General features: G+C 36.7%; 1 protein-coding gene across 4 annotated transcripts in view; it reads right to left on the bottom strand.

Moving 5' to 3' along the window:
• The window catches only part of WDFY2 (WD repeat and FYVE domain containing 2), a 180,840-nt gene that overhangs the window by 55,634 nt on the left and 107,525 nt on the right, over positions 1 to 17,681 (bottom strand). The window lies entirely within an intron of this gene.

The following is a 17,681-nucleotide window of genomic DNA, read 5'->3' as shown; positions in this document are numbered from 1 at the left end:
AGAGGCTTTAACCCACTGCGCCACCCAGGCACCCCTCAAATCAGGTATTTTAAAGAGTCTGTTTCTAATATTATGTGACTTATTTCTCCTTACAGTAAGCTTCTCAAGCCTGCACCTTACTCATCCCTATGGTACATGGCAGTGTCTTGGTATAGTAAGAAATCAGTACTGACCCAACAGAAATGTGAAAAGGCATCTACCAATCTCATGAGATTAATGTGGATGTCAAACTTACTCAAAGATAGTTTCTATATGACACATTGTATATAGTCTTCGTGAGGCCACACAAAACGTGAGAGTGTGACTTTGTGCGTGATCGTGTGTGCATTCTTCAGCCACGCATCTACACATACAATGACCCATCTGTAGAAGCCAATCAAGTGTTTATAAGCCCCAGCCAGTTTTGAGTCCTTCAGCTTCTTTCAAATGCAAAATATCCGTATACTCTTAAATAGTGAGTTGTCAAACATAAGGAAAGCTGCGAAGGATAATAAATTGATGCCTTCATCTGAGCTTAGAAACAGAACCATGAGCTTTTCAAAACATTTGGAGGCTTCCAGGATTTTTCCTTGAGGACTTCAAAAAGGTATGTAGGAGGACAGCAGTGTAAACTTCTTAACTGCTCTCTGGGTATTTACTGAGTTGATACAGTTTAACTTTTTAGAAGAAAATACTTATTTTATTGTTTCTGTGATAGATGCCACCAAGGGAAGTATGAGGCGATGTGACAGAATATAGGAGGTAACAAAGTTCCTCTGGGTGTTCACTTCCCTACCCTGGCTAGGGATTTTCTTCCCCATGATTCTCTCAGTAAAAACATTATTCAGCTTGTCACTTTTTAAATTCCTATCAGTATTCCCTCAAGAAGTAGCACCATGCTCATTTCTCATTTCTGAAGAGACTCATAGTTGAAGAGAACAGACTGATTTTTAAAAGTAGTGAAGTCGTTCTCCCATGGGTGACTGATGGTGTGGGTAAGAAAAGCTGTGCACTCATCTAAGCCTCGACTCACTGCCCCCCTCAGTCCCAAGCAGGAGTAGCTTGATCCTGAGTCCCCCATTTTAGAGCGCCCCAAATTTCCTCACATACACGCTGAATAAATTTATTAAAGACCTTTGTTATTTAGGCAAGAGTTTGCTGAGTTCAAAGAGTTCATGTTACTTTGAATACACTGAAATGGTTCTCTAGCGTGGGCAAAAGGTCACTCAATTCCTTTCAGGACAAGGCAGGGTGTAAAATGAAACAACTAGGTGCAGATCTGTATTTAGAATCAACATAGTAGATTTAACAAACACAATAAAATTACCAGTTCACTGCATTGGTACACTTAATTTTTTTGTTCATTTGCTTTTCCTATGAAAATAGAAACACGTAATCATGGAGAAAATTTGGAAGAGTTTTGTCAGCCATTTTTATTCTTATTTTTTTGATCAAAGAAACAATATGCTATTTTAAAGAAATGTTAAGAGAGGCATTTAAAAGTCCTTTGTGATATTGTTTCTCAGAGATAACTATTATACAAAGAATTATTGGAATAATATACACAATAAAACAAAATAGTAATACTTTTTCAATTCAGTTTCTAGTATTAATTCTAGTATAGGTAACATACAGTGCCATATTAGTTTCAGGTATAAAATACAGTGATTCAACTCTTCCATACATCACCCAGTGCTCATCACAAATGTCCTCTTTAACCCCCATCACCTATCTCCCCCATCCCCCCATTCCCTTCTGGTAACCATCAAAGTATGTTCTCTATAGTGAAGAATCTGCTTCTTATTTTGTCTTTTTTTCCCCTTTGTTCATTTGTTTTGTTTCAATTCCACATATGAATAAAATATATGGTATTTGTCTTTTTCTGACTCAAAATGTTAATACTTTTTTTTAAATGTTAATACTTTTTAACAGAGCTTTCTTTCTGTTAACAAATCATGTATAACATTCCACATACATGTTTATCAACTTCACTCTTTTTAATGACTGCAAAGAATGTGCAGTAATGGTCCCCTACTGAGAAATGCCTGCATTTCCAGTTTTCCTTATTTAAAAATATTACATTCAATATAATCTCATCTTTTTATATCTCCAACAATATTTCAATGAAATGAAGTTCTAGAATTGCTGGATGAGAGGGTATGACCATTTCAAATTTGACAGCTATTGTCAAATTGACTTCTTAAAAGATTTTATCTTTTAACCCTCACAATAATGTAATGTGAAAGTGTGGCTGCAGCTTAGAATATTTTGCTGGGGGGCACCTGCGTGGCTCAGTGGGTTAAAGCCTCTGCCTTCGGCTCAGGTCATAATCTCAGGGTCCTGGGATAGAGGTCCACATAGGGTTCTCTGCTCAGCGGGGGGCCTGCTTCCTCCTCTCTCTGCCTGCCTCTCTGGCGGCTTGTGACCTCTGTCTCTCAAATAAATAAAATATTTTTTAAAAAAAGAATATTTTCTTGGGTTTAACCAATCAAAGCTCAGTAGATCAGAGATGTACACATTACACAGTTTTTTAATCCATCTTTCTATCTTTCCTTCTTTATATTCACCTGTCCACATATCTATCGTCCTAAGTTTTTTTTAATACTTTTTTTAGAGCATTTTTAAATTCACAGTAAAACTGAGAGGAAGGCACAGAGATTCCTCACATGCTCCCTGCTCCCCTCCAAAGAGCCTCCCCCACTAACATCTCTCACCACAGTGGTACATTTATTACAACTGATAAGCCGACACTGACATATCATTATCCCCCATCCAAAGGCCATAGTTTACCTTAGGGTTCGCTCTTGAGATTGCAAATTCTGTGGTCTACAATAAATGCATATTGACATGTATCCACTATTCTGGTGACTGCAGAGTTATCTCCACTGAGCTAAAAATCCTCTGTGCTCTGCCTATTATCCTTCTCTTCCCACCAAATCCCTGGTACTAATTTTTTTCACTGTCTTCAAAGATTTGCCCTCTCCAGATGATCATTTAGTTGGAATCATACAGTTTGCAGCCATTTCAAATTGGTTTCTTTTACTTAGTACTATGCATTTAAGCTTCCTCCGTGTCTTTTTACAGCTGGATAGCTCATTTCTTTCTGGCACCGAATACTATTCCATTGACTGGATGTACCACAGTTAATCCTTTCACGTACAGAAGGACGTCTTGGTTACCTCCAAATTTTTGTCAATTATCAATAAAGCTGCTATAAACATCTGTATGCAGGTTTTTGCAGGGACACAAGTTTTCAACTCCTTTGGATAAAAGAGCAAGGATTGCTGGGCTTATGGTAAGACTATGTTTAGTTTTAAGAGAATGACCAGGGGGATGGGGTAACTGGGTGATGGGCACTGGGAAAGGCATGTGATAGAATGAGTACTAGGTATTATGTAAGACTGATGAATCACAGACCCGTACCCCTGAAACAATCATTATATGTTGTTTAGCTGAATTTTACAAAAAAAGATTAAAAAAAAAAAAAAACGACCAAAGTGGCTGTAGCACTGTGAATTTCCAGTAGCAGCGCATGAGAGTTCCTGTTGCTCCTCATCCTTGACAGCACGTGGCGCTGCCAGCGTTCTGGATTTTGGCTACTCTAGTAAGTATGTAGCGGTATCTCATTTTAATTTGCATTTCTCTGATGACATAAGATATGGAGCATCTTTTCATATGCCTACTTGCCATCTGTAGATCTTCTTTGGTGAGGTTATCTGCTAAGGTCCTTGGCTCACTTTTAATCTCTTACTGTTGAGATTAAGGAGTTCTTCAAATACTTTGGATAACTCCTTTTATCAGATATATCTTCTGCAAATATTTTCTCCCATTCTGTGGCTTGTCTTTGTATTCCCTTTACAGTGTTTTGCAGAGAAGAAATGTTTCATGTTAATGAAGCACAGTTTATTGATTCTTGCTTTCACCATACCTATGTTATAGGATCTAAGATGTCATCAACAAACCGAAACTCATCTAAATTTTCTCCTGTGTTACCTTCCAGGAGTTTTACAGTTTTGCATTTTACACTTAGGGTCTGTGAGTTATTCCAAGTTAATTTTTGTGAAGGGTGTTAAGGTCTTGTCTAGATTTTTTTTTTTTACATTTTTTACACATTTTTGACATGTAGATATCCAGTTGTTCCAGCACAATTTGTTGAGAAGACTATTTTTTCTCCATTGTATTGCTTTTGCTCCTCTGTTGACTTTATTCACGAGGGTCTGTTTCTGGGCTCTCTGTTCTGCTCCACTGATTTACCTGTGTATTCTTGCATCCATACCACACTACCTTGGTTACTATAGGTTTACAGTAAGACTTGAAGTTGGGCAGTGTTGTCAATCCCCCAACTTTGTTCTTCTCCAATATTGTGCTGGCTCTTCTGGGTCTTCTGGCTCTCCACATAAACTTTAGTCAGTTTGTCGAGATCTATAAAATAACTTGTTGGGATTTGGATTGCACTGACTTTATAGATCAAGTTGGGAAAAACTGACATCTTGACAATATTGAGTCTTCCTATCTATAAACATGGATCTCTCTCCACTTATTAAAGTTTTTTTTTCCATTTTATTTAATTTCTTTTCATGTTCCAGCATCCATTGTTTATGCACCACACCTAGTGCTCCATGCAATACATGCCCTCCTTAATACCCACCACCAGACTCACTCAACCTCCCACCCCTCTCCCCTCCAAAACCCTCAGTTTGTTTCTCAGAGTCCAGTCTCTCATGGTTTGTCTCCCCCTCCGATTTCCCCCAACTCACTTCCCCTCTCCTTCTCCCCATGTTCTCCATGTTATTCCTTATGCTCCACAAGTTAGTGAAACCATATGATACTTGACTCTCTCTGCTTGACTTATTTCACTCAGCATAATCTCTTCCAGTCCTGTCCATGTTGATACAAAAGTTGGGTATTCATCCTTTCTGATGGAGGCATAATACTCCATAGTATATACGGACCATATCTTCTTTATCCATTCGTCCGTTGAAGGGCATCTTGGTTCTTTCCACAGTTTGGCAACTATGGCCATTGCTGCTATGAACACTGGGGTACAGATGGCCCTTCTTTTCACTACATCAGTATCTTTGGGGTAAATACTCAGAAATGCAATTGCAGGTCATAAGGAAGCTCTATTTTTAATGTCTTAATGAATCTCCACTCTGTTTTCCAAAGTGGCTGCACCAACTTCCATTCCCACCAATAGTGTAAGAGGGTTCCCCTTTCTCCACATCCTCTCCAACACTTGTTGTTTACTGTCTTGTTAATTTTGGCCATTCTAACTGGTGTAAGGTGGTAACTCAATGTCGTTTTGATTTGAATCTCCCTGATGGCTAATGATGATGAACATTTTTTCATGTGTCTGTTAGCCATCTGTATGTCTTCTTTAGAGAAGTGTCTGTTCATGTTTTCCGCCCACTTTTTGACGTGATTATCTGTTTTCTGAGTGTTGAGTTTGAGGAGTTCTTTATAGATCTTGCATATCAGCCCTTTGTCTATAGCATCATTTGCAAATACCTTCTTCTATTCCATGGGTTGCCTCTTTGTTTTGTTGACTGTTTCCTTTGCTGTGCAGAAGCTTTTGATCTTGAAGAAGTCCCAAAAGTTCATTTTCGTGTTTGTTTCCTTTGCCTTTGGAGACATATCTTGAAAGAAGTTGCAGAGGTTTGTAGTTTACATCATACAAATCTTGTAAATATTTTGTTACATATATACCTAAGTATTTCATTTTGGGGGGTGCTAGTGTAAATGGTACTGTGTTTTTAATTTCATATTCTGCTTGTTCATTACTGGTATACAAGAAACAACTGACTTATATATTAATTGTGCATCTTGCAGCCTTCATATAATTGTTTATTAGTTCCAGGAGGTGTTTTTGGTCAATCCTTTCAGATTTTCCTACATAGACAATCATGCCATCTACAAAGAGTTTTATTTCTTTCTTCCTAGTCAGGATACCTTTCATTTTCCTTTTCTTGTCTTATTGCATTAGCTAGAACTTCCAGTACAATGTTGAAAAGGAATGCCTGCCTGAAACCTGACTTTAGTGGGAAAGCTTCTGGTTTCTCACCACACCTAATTGTTTTTAATGTTAACTGTAACAGATCAAATGGTTTGGTATATATAAATAAAAAGTCAATAATTATCTCCACCTTCTATCTCATCCCTTTTGAGGAAACCAGTGTTAATAGTCTGGTGTTTTGTTTCAAATCTTTCTTTCTCCTTTATATCAACATATGTAAACACATAAAGGGGTTTTTATTTGTTTTGTTGCACAAAAATAGGGTCATACTATGGACATTACTCTACAACTTGTTGCTTTCATTTATAATATATGAGAGCTATCTTTCCAGGGCAAGATGTGTGATTCTAATTTGTTCCTTCTGGCAGCTTGTCTTGTACTCCAAAACATGAATATGCCATATTTTACTCATATACTCTCTGTTAGATGGACATTCTTTTTGTCTTCTATTTTGTACTATAACAATACAGCATGAAATGTCTTTGCATGTTTAAACATATTAATTAATCTACAGGTTCGAAAAGATTGCTAGTTCAAAGATTATAAATACTTAATATTTTAATAAACTCTCCCAGATCTCACTTTCCAGAAGTATGTAGCATTTCAATTCCCTACCATCTGATCCGCAGGCAATAACCTATTTCCCCATAACTAATCAACACTGGGTATCACTCATTTTTTCAATTTTCTGTCAAACTGATGTGCAAAAAACTGTAACTCAGAATGGTTTAATATGCATTACCCTAACTGCTTATGAGCTAGAGTACTTTTTATATGGTTATTTGTCATATTCATTTCTTGTTCTATGGATCTCCTCCTTAAATCCTACCACAGCTTGATTTCTTAAAAAGGAGAGCATGAGGCAAAACTCAAGTACTGCTGCTTTATTTGACAGTGCAATATCAGCAGTGTGAATGAAGGAAAAGTAAAAAGTAGCAGAGAAAGTTAGGCTGTACATCACCAAGCTGGCCTGTGTTTCATGGAGAAGCCCAGTTAGTTTTCTAGCATACAGGAAGTCTCTAACAGACAGAATTTAAACACCAAGCTTTGGATGAATCCATTCGAGAAAAGGATGGAGAGGGAATTTATCTGCCAGCTCTTCCTCCCTTGCTTTAAATTTTGATCATAATTCCATGAGAACTTAGCTTCCCCCTCCTTCTGGAACATTATACTATCTAGCCTTATTAACAAGCCACTGGGAGGTCAGATCTTAGACTTTGCAAGTGCTGTGCTTCTTACAACTCAGAAAGTTGCTAGGAACCAGAGAGCTATTTTCCTTAAGTTTTCATTTAAAGAGAGCAAAGCACAGTGGTTAAGAGTTAAGAGCTTGGATACTGATCAAACTGTCTGTTTTAAATCCTGGCTAAAACACATACTAGCAATATGATCTTGGACAAACTGCTCAAGATCTCTGCACTTCAGTTTCCATTTCCATATTATTTCCAGTAATAGCCTCATAAGTCTGTGGTGAGGATTTGGTTAATATTAGCTTTTAAAGCAGTGCCTGGCACACAGTAAGTATTCTATGAGAGTTAAGTAAAAGAAATAAATGCGACTTTTGTAAAATGAGTTAAGGAGTCTTCCTTTAAAAAAAAAAAACTTCTGGAATACACTGAACAATTTTAATCAGAGTATTAGAATTTGGCTATAAAATACTGAATGTTGGGTTCTTTTTAAAATAGCTCTTTAACAACTTTTTAAATTTCTCATACAGTTATCACTCTCATAAGCTCTCTTGCCTCTCTTCGAGTCAAATTTATTAATTTATATTTTATTATAAAATCATCCACTTAAGTTTTCAAACATATTACCATATATAACTAACATAACATTGCTGATTCTTTTTAACTGTCTTTCATATAAAGGCAATTCTGCTATAAGAGTTATTCTGAAAATGTGAAATTTGTTTCAACACAATTAGTAAATTAAGGAACAATTTGAGCATAGCTCAAATTTCATGTCACTTTTACATGAAAGTAAAAAAAAAAAAGAATCAGTAGATGAGAACAGAAAACTGAACCAAGGTACATGGGAATACATAGAGCAGAGACACAAAGATCTCAAACATCCACCGGCTACCTCAGTGGACCACCCCTTGGGAGCCACACCTACCTACATCTGGTAATAAAACTTGGCCTTCTGATTTCAGATTTCCTCCTCCCACCATTAACTCACAAGCTGCAGTCCTTTTGAGGCACACTTCCACAAGCAAACCCCAGGCCTTTTTCAAGGTAAAGGGCCATCGTTACTGAAATGTTTATATACTCTCTAATTTAGCATGTCTAAAACTGTGCTACATTTTTATGAGTGTCCCATCTTTATTTTTCATATATCATGGACGACGTTGTGTGTGTACGTGTTTAACATAGTTTTTAACTACTGTATTCCTAACTTCATTTTCCTTTAAGCCTTTTATGGCTTTTATTGTGCAATTCTACATAGTGCGGTGATATTAAAAACATGTTGCATTATAGCAGAAATGAGTGGTTATATATATAATGTGGTTAACATCTCTTTCCTTATGCTTAACATTATATACTTCTTATTTCTTGTTTCCCTTAATGAGATGTGCCAAGGAATTGATCTATTTTATCAGTACTTTCTAAAACTTAGCTTTTAGTTTTATTTACCGTCCTTTTGTTTTCTCAATCTTAATTTCAGTACTGATTTCTGTAATTCTCTCTTCCAACCTTCTTTTGGTTTATTTTATGACTTTTGTATAACTAAAGTTGAATGCTAGATTCACATGTATAACACCTTTTCATTTTTTTTTCTTTGATTTTTCTTTTTTAACATTTTATTTATCTGACAGAGACAGAAGAGGGAGTAGGAGAGAGAGAAACAGGGAGCCGGCGAGCAGGGAGCTGGCGAGCAGGGAGCCAGATGGGCTCAATTCCAGGATCCTGGGATCATGACCTGAGCCAAAGGCAGACGCTCAATGGCTGAGCCACCCAGGCATCCCCAGCTTTTTATTTTAAGGTAAAATTCTCTAATATAGAGTTGACTGTGTTCCACAGGTTTTTAGACAAAGTGGTTCTCCTCTAAAATGATTTCTGTATTATTTTATGTATTTCAGGAATAATATATATACTTATTTACTCTTTCAATTAGGAAATTACTTAGGAAAAAATGCTTAATTAGCAAGTACTTATATTTATAGCTACCTTTTTGTTGCTGCTTTCTAGTTTTATTGGTTTATATTCAGAAACCATAATATCTTTACTTTTTAAAATTTACTAAGATTTTCCTTAGTAAAGATATTCATGATTTTGTAAATATTCTGTAGACATAAGAAAAAATGTATTTTATCCAATGAAATAAAATACATATCCAATGTATTTTATCTATTCAATGAAACAATGATAGCTTTCAAATAGTCTGTATTTGTATTCTGTATTTCTTGCCTACTTGAATTTCATATTCAAAAACAGATGTAGTAAAGAAATGTGGTTTTTGTTTTTTTAGAAACATGCTTTATTTTAAATGTTTATTATTCTGACTATAAAAGTAGTATGTGTAATATGGTAAATCTTAAAATGGAACACTATCAGGAAGGAAAATTTAAATAGTCTATACTTTTGCCAAATAGTGCTAATTACTATTAATATTTTTAATATTTTGCTTTTTCATCTTTTCTCTTGTATACATAAAAACACATTAAATTGGAATGATAGTACCACTGATACTGTTTTGTAGCTTTCCTTTTTAACTTAACATTATTACATGACCATTTCCAATGTCATTAAATATTCTTTGAAAATACACATTTAATGGCTACATAATATTCCACTGGAAGGCTACATAAGATTTTATCTAATTAGTCCCTGACTGTTATATTTCTAAGACACCAGTGTTTTTATTATTATAAAAATAATTGTTAAAATAGTATTTATTACTATGAATAATCTTTCTTTTCATGATTATTTTCTAGAAATGCAGAGTTATTGATATAAAGGTACAAATACTTCTCAAGCACTCATTACATATGACCAATACTTTTTCTATATACTTAATGCCAATTCATGTCTCCTCTATCAGTGTACAAGACAGACCATTTTACTCAATGCCAGCCAAAGGTATATAATAGAGTTGGTATTACTCAGGCAAAATTAAAATTTAAAAAATTTCACACATTAAAATGTTTACTAGCTCTAAGTATTTCCTTTTATGACTTTTCAGCTGTCTATAGAATTTTAGTGCTTTTCTATTTGTATGCTTGTTGACTAAAGATATTATCCTTCCTCTGTCATATTTTAAGCAACAATGTATTATTTTCTTTTAAAATGCATTTAAGTACCTTTTTTTACACTGAGTTTTGAATTTTAGGCAAATATTATATTTTCCTTTGTAATTTGCATTGTTTTAAAGCTTATACATTCTTCCTGATGGACTGTTTATAAATGTCCACTCTAGTCACTTCTAGTTTTTTGCTTTTCATTTTTTAAGGCTTTATTTTGTACATCAAAGTTGCTTATAAGACATAAGGTGTGGGTTAAAATTGATTTTTTTTTTAAGGCAAGCCAACTGCTTTTGAACTATTTATTTAAAAACTTTTCCCAAACAGGACTGACATGTGATGTCTTCTTTCCCATATTCTATGTTCTTACATATAATTGGATCTATTTGGGAGTTATCTAACTCTGCTCTATTGATGTTCTATTCTTGTGTCAAAATGAAAATGATTTAATTACTGTAGATATCAAATGTGTGTTAACCACAGGCTATGTATCTCTTAATTTTTCTTCTTAAAAAAAATGTAGCTCCCTAAGACGCAACAACTACACTACTGGGTATTTACCCCAAAGATAAAAATGTAGTGATCTGAAGGGGCACCTGCACCCCAATGTTTATAGCATCAATGTCCACAATAGCCAAACTATGGAAAGAACCTAGATGTCCATCAACAGATGAATGGATAAAGATGTGGTATATATATACAAGGGAATATTACTCAGCCATTAAAAGAAATGAAATCTTGCCATCTGCAATGACATGGATAAACTAGAGGGCATTATGCTAAGTGAAATAAGTCAATCAGAGAAAGAGAATTATTGTATGATGTCACCCATATGTGGAACTTAAGAAACAAAACAGAGGAGCATAGAGGAAGGGAGAGAAAAAATAAGACGAAATCAGAGAGGGAGACAAACCAAAAGTGACTTTTTTATTTTTAGCTTCTTTTTTTAATTTTTTTTATTTTTATTTTTTTTTAAAGATTTTATTTATTCATTTGACAGAGAGAGAGATCACAAGTAGGTGGAGAGGCAGGCAGAGAGAGAGAGGAGGAAGCAGGCTCCCTGCTGAGCAGACAGCCCGATGCGGGGCTCGATCCCAGGACCCTGGGATCATGACCTGAGCCGAAGGCAGAGGCTTTAACCCACCAAGCCACCCAGGTGCCCCCCAAAAGTGACTCTTAACCACAGGAAACAAACTGAGGGTTTGACTTTTATAAGTCTTCTTTTAGGTACATTAGTAAGTTTTTATAATTTTTTTTCACCTAAATCTCACATATTTCTTTTTGGGAACATTTTCAAGAGTTCTATGTAAACTTCCATGAATGGGATTATTTTCCATTACTTGGTAGACTCAGCGTGAAAAAAGATAGATTCACAGGTGCTACTTTTGGATTAAAACTGAAAAACAGTGATATCGCAGTTCCTGGAGACATACTATGGATCCACTAAAAATCTTGTGGCAATTATAGCGTGGCGATTACAGCGAGGCGATCAATACTGGATAGGGTAACTTGGTGAAATGGGACATTTGCCACAGTCTTAACTCCAAAGGCAGCATGGAGCACCATTCTAGGCCTAAGATTTAGAAGGAAAGGAAAAGGCATGTTTCAGGTCAAATTAAGAACGGGGGAAAAAAAAGTTGCAAGACTGGTTAAGGTCGAGTGTTATGGGCCGTTACTAACAGAGTGTGCTTTGGGCTGAGGGTGCAGTAAAGACTGTAAGTGGGGGCACCTGGGTGGCTCAGTGGGTTAGGCCGCTGCCTTCGGCTCGGGTCATGATCTCGGGGTCCTGGGATCGAGCCCCACATCGGGCTCTCTGCTCAGCAGGGAGCCTGCTTCCTCCTCTCTCTCTTCCTGCCTCTCTGCCTGCTTGTGATCTCTGTCAAATAAATAAATAAAATCTTAAAAAAAAAAAAAAAGACTGTAAGTGGAATAATACTATTATGCTTCCTTGTGCATTTGTCAACATGTTTTCTACCCCTCTTTGTCTCTTTGAATTCCTACAAAAACCAGGTCCTCCATAATGAATCAATCAGAAGGTAATGTTACTCTATTTGGGCAACATCGAGTTGCGAAGAGAAGGTGCCAGCACACTCTGTCATTAAAGAATGTACAAGAAGGCCCATGCCTGTGTATACACGTGCCATTCTCAACCTCCGGAGGGCGTGTTTCATGAGAACAGGAATTACTTTCTACTGCTTTATAAAAATGTACCTGTCAAGCAGGTACCACGGCTCCCCTTTGGTAACAGAGGTCACCTTACTTGAGTCAAATTGTTACTCAGCTTTTTGTTGGTCTTAAATTAGAGGTCAACAGATAGTACTTTGTGTTTTAACCGAGATGAAAGGTACGGTTTTGTTTACTAGTCATCCTTAGACTCCTACACATCCTAAGTTCCCAGGGCTGTCCTGGATTCTTCTGTGAAATGCAGGAAGTAATGGAACAGCAGACTATAATCCACAGTGCTGTGATGTCACTTCTGATTCCACCCAGAGAGCCAGCCATGGCAGGGGCAGGGTGAGGCCCAGGTGCTGGAAGAAACGAAAGCATCTACACACCCTGCAAAGCTACCTGAACTCCACACTCATGCTAAGGCAGCAGCTGCCACCCTAGGCCAAGCTCATTTCCTGACCAGTTTCCTCCCTCCCTTCCTGCTTCTCTTTTTTTCCCAAAGTAATGTTCAACCACTGCAAAATACAAGAATGTGTTAGCAATCAATAATAATGAGTTAGAAGGCAACAAGCTTGGCTCTTCTGCTAGTCCCATGGGGACCCTAACTCTTCAGTATGAGTTTACAGTGAAGGAATGCTAGGCAGCTTCTAAGCATGGCCCACCTGCTCACCCACTAAGTATTAAGGTGCAATGAAACAGATCCCAAAGAATTCTAGTAACAGAACCACAGTACCTTATGAGTAGAAAATATATGCATCCATTTTTAGTTGCTTGCTTTAACTGAACATTTGCCAATGATCTCTTATTTCTTAAAATACAGCACTACTTTAGGGAACAGAAATATACCCTAAAATTAGATAATTAGCTACTAATTCTTCATTGTATTTGTTGTGTATCAGAGCATATAAACTGATTTAATGCTTGATAAATCTAATTTTTACGAAGAAAATAGAATTAGAGTCTCTGTGTAAGTTTTCCTCTCCTCTCAGAAAAAAGACATTTCAAACTGAGCAGCAAGATCATATAAAAAATAAATGGAAACTCTTAACTTAGCCCAAATGTAGTAAGAATGAAAGAAGAGCGATATCATCTTCTTAACTATCCAGCAAAAGTATCACAAAAACAGCTCTGCGGTACTCATGTATGTGCCCATGCAAAGCCATTACTGGAGAGAGGAGACATGCATGTAAAAAGCGTCACGAACACAAAAGTACTACATTTCTGCTTGGGAACAAAGGTGTCTTCTTTCTGTATCTGCCTCCATAAAAGAGAAATTGACTTTGTATTACAAACTGGAGCAGGCACTGTGGATGACAGTGTGGATGAGTCCTCAAAAAATTAAAAACAGAACTATGAAATGATCCAATGTTCACATTACTAGGAATTTACCCAAAGAATATGAAAATACTAATTTGAAAGGATACATGCACCCCTATGTTTGTTGCAACATTATTTATAATAGCCAAGTTATGGAAGCAGCCCAAGTGTCTATATAGTTGAATGGATGAAGAAGTGGTGTGTGTGTGTGTGTGTGTGTGTGTGTGTGTGTGTGTGTGTTTGTGTATGTATACACACAACGGGATATTATTTAGCCACAAAAAAGAATGAAATCTTGCCATCTGCAACAAACGGACAGATCTACACGGTCTAAGCAAAATAAGGGCTAAGCAAAATAAGCCCGTCAGAGATAGACAAATACCATATGATCTCACTTGTATGTGGAATGTAAGAAACAAAACAAACGAACAGAGGGGAAAAAAAAAGAGAGAGAGACAAATCTAAAAAAAGACTTATAACTACAGAGAACAAACTGATGGTTACCAGAGGGGAGGCAGTGGGGAGATGGGTAAAATAGATGATGGGGATTAAAGAACACACTTATTTAATGATCTTTTTTTTATTATGGTAAAAAGTACATAACATTAAAGTTACCATCTTAATCATTTTAAAGTGTACAGTTCAACAGTGTTAAGTATATTCATACTGTTATGAAATACACCTCTAGCATCTTTCTCATCTTGCAAAACTAAAATTTGATACCCAATAAAAACTAACTTCACCCCACCCCCACCCCTGCTTCCTTGATAACCAACTACCTAACTTTTTGTTTCATTGATTTTGTTTCTTGTTTCTTTCATACTTCAGATATTTCATACAAAGGGAATCAGACAGCATTTGTTCTTTTGTGATTGGATTATTTCACTTAGCCTAGTGTCCTCAAGGTTAATCAATGCAGCATGTGACAGAATTTCCTTTTTTAGGGCTGCATGATATTTCACTGCATGTATGTACCACCTTTTCTTTATCCATCCACCTTTCAATGGACATCTGGGCTGCTCTCACCTCTTGGCTATTGTAAATAATGCTGCAATGAATATGAGTGTGCAAATCTCTCTTGTAGGTCCTGCTTTGAATTCTTTTGGGTATATATATTTACAAGTGGGATTGCTAGATCATATAATAATTCTATTTTTAATTTTTAAGGAACCTCTATACATAAGAGGGTGATTGAATTTAAATTCAGTGTTTGAAAACTACTAGTACTTTTAAAACTACCTTCTTTTTTATTGTATGATTTCAGAATGCACAATGTCTCCCTTTTGCCTCGGCTATCAGGTAGTTGAGAATCAAAGTCAAGTCTTAATCATACAAAACATGCTAGTCATTATCATCTTCATAGATGTGGTAGTCTAGGTTCCACTCAGGGTCTTTTGGTTGCCAGGAACTCAAGCCAATAAAAAGAGGATTTACGGCAAAGAGACAGAGGCCATAGAGGGAAGCCTGCTGACCACTAATGCTGCACTTGCCCACCCTCTCTCTTGCAGCCTCCAGGCTTCTCTCCTGGTATCTCTGTGTCTTTTTTCTCCAAGTGCAATCTCTTACCCTTCTCAACCACACAGTCTCTTCTGGCAACTCAGCTTCTGTTCCCTCATAACTGGAGCCTGCATGTAGCCATCACAGCCTCCCCAATCCCCTGTCTACAACATGACCTTTCATTTTCACCTTCCACCCACTGGCTTGCTCTCTTGGTACTTCTAGGTGCAAATTTAAGGCAGGAATCTGAACAGCCTACATATCTTTTCTAACTCAGATGCGAGCCAGTCCATACAAGCCCCCCGGCCAGTCTTCAGGCCAGCATCCTTTCTCAGTTCAATCAGTTAATATTCAAGAGAAAATGGGGTCATGAGCTACAAAACATGGCCACTTCCACCTTTTCTTGAAGGCCCATATGGGACCATTCTTTCACCACGGAAGAGGCTGAGCAGGGGCAGACACTGTGTATGACATACACATCTGGTCCATCTTCACATGAGCACACCATGTAAAACACACATGCTTGAATATTCTACGTCCCTTAATTATGGCTATCTCCATATTTTGGGGCACATATACGCAAATAGGTTCCCTGGTCTTGATTCCAATATTTATGTTTTCACTTTCAGGTTTTTTAAAAAAATTATTTAAATTAAATTTAATTAACATATAGCATGCTATTAGTTTCAGAGGTAGAGTTCAGTGATTCCTCAGATGCATATAACACCCAGTGCTCATTCCACCAAGGGCCCTCCTCAATGCCCATCATTCAGTTACCCCATCCCCCCATCCACCTCCCTCTGGAAACCCTCAGTTTGTTTCCTAGAGTTAAGAGTCTCTTATGGTTTGTCTCCTCTCTGTTTTTGTCCTATTTTGTTTTTCCTTCCCTTCCCGTAGTTCATCTGCTCTGTTTCTTAAATTCCATCACATTTAGTTTATTATGTATATTCTTGCAAGCCTTCACAAAAACTTTCTGAAATCAGATGAAACATATAATCAACAGAAAATCCATAATGATAAACAAAATAAGCCTAATTTTACAGAAGTTGACCTTATTTTGAAGGCCGTTTTTATGCTATAAAATTGCAGTGTTTTCAACATTATTGAGAAATTTAGAGTTTTGAAAAGAAATTCCAGGAAAGTAGTGACTTCTGCTCAAATTATTAAAGGTGGGGGGTGGGGAACAACTTCATTTCCTAATCCTTTCATAGAAGGCAAAAGGTCAAGAGGGCCACTCTTTTCATGGTTTCTAACTGTTCTTTCCTGTCTATGAAAAGAAGGTCACTAGTCCATGGGGTGAGGACAAAGGAGTCTCCACCTAACCCATGAGGTTCTCATTTGGCCCCTTTCTACCAATATGTCTCGTGCTCTCGCTGGACTTGCTTTCAATGTGTGTTATTTTTCCTTCCCACACAAGTTCTAAAAATCTGAAATTCCATATGGATGACACTAAGAAAGACCCTTGAAGATTCTTATGTTCTTACTTATGACTGTCTTTACACTTCAGCAATCAGTGACCTGGAATACGTGGATCTCTTTGCTGTCTTCTGCTTAAATTAGCAGTTCTCAAATTCTCTAGTTCCCTTTACTCTTAGGAGTTATTAAGGACTCCATGGGTTGTATTTATTGATTTTTAACATATTGAAATTGAAACTGAGAAAATTTTAAAATATGAATTCATTAAAATAACAATAAAATGTATGACAGTCATATAAAGCACACTATTAAAATATCTGTACTTTACAAAACAAAAAATAAAGCGGAAAGATTTGCACTGTTTCCCTATTTTTTGCAAATCTCATTACGAGAAGATCGTTGGATCTTCATATCTGCTTCCGCATTCAATCGGTACACTTATTAGAACATGAGAGTAAAAAAGGCAAATAATATCTTACTATTATTATGAAAATAGCTCTAATCTCATGGACCACAGTTTGAGAACTACTGGTTCAGTGACTGACCTGCCTTTTGGTTTTGATCAACCTTCATTGCAAATTCTGCCAATGTGTGCTGCAGAGTTCAAATAATTATTCTTGACTGTCTATAAATTATGGAAAGAGGCTTCTCTGGCTACCAAAATATGGAACATTCTCTCCACCCAGGAATTGGAAGGGTAGGTGCCTTTTCCCCCTCCTCTCAAATGCCTAATGACCCTAACCTTCTCTGACCACGTGTATTTTTATGAAATGGGTAGGAAGGGATACTTCAGCTGCAAACTCTCAGCCTCAACTCCAAACTCTGTTAGAACCCTTAGTCATATTTCTAAGAAGACTGACATGTGTCACAATACATGGAAGCAAGAAAAAAGATGAGGTTTGTGTAACAGCAGCAGCTTTCAACCTCTCTAGATTGAAAATACCTTCAAAAAAAAAAAAAACAACCAAACTGAGGTCTACAAATACTTTCCATAAACTCTTTCAAATTCAGGTTCATAAACAAAACACATGCAAGCCAATTTCAAGGTCTTTC

Source organism: Lontra canadensis, unplaced genomic scaffold (genome assembly GCF_010015895.1).
Source record: "Lontra canadensis isolate GAN:19392208 unplaced genomic scaffold, GSC_riverotter_1.0 scaffold51, whole genome shotgun sequence".
Taxonomy (NCBI): domain Eukaryota; kingdom Metazoa; phylum Chordata; class Mammalia; order Carnivora; family Mustelidae; genus Lontra; species Lontra canadensis.
Note: the sequence above shows the minus strand (reverse complement) of the source record. Positions and strands in the feature narration are given on the sequence as shown.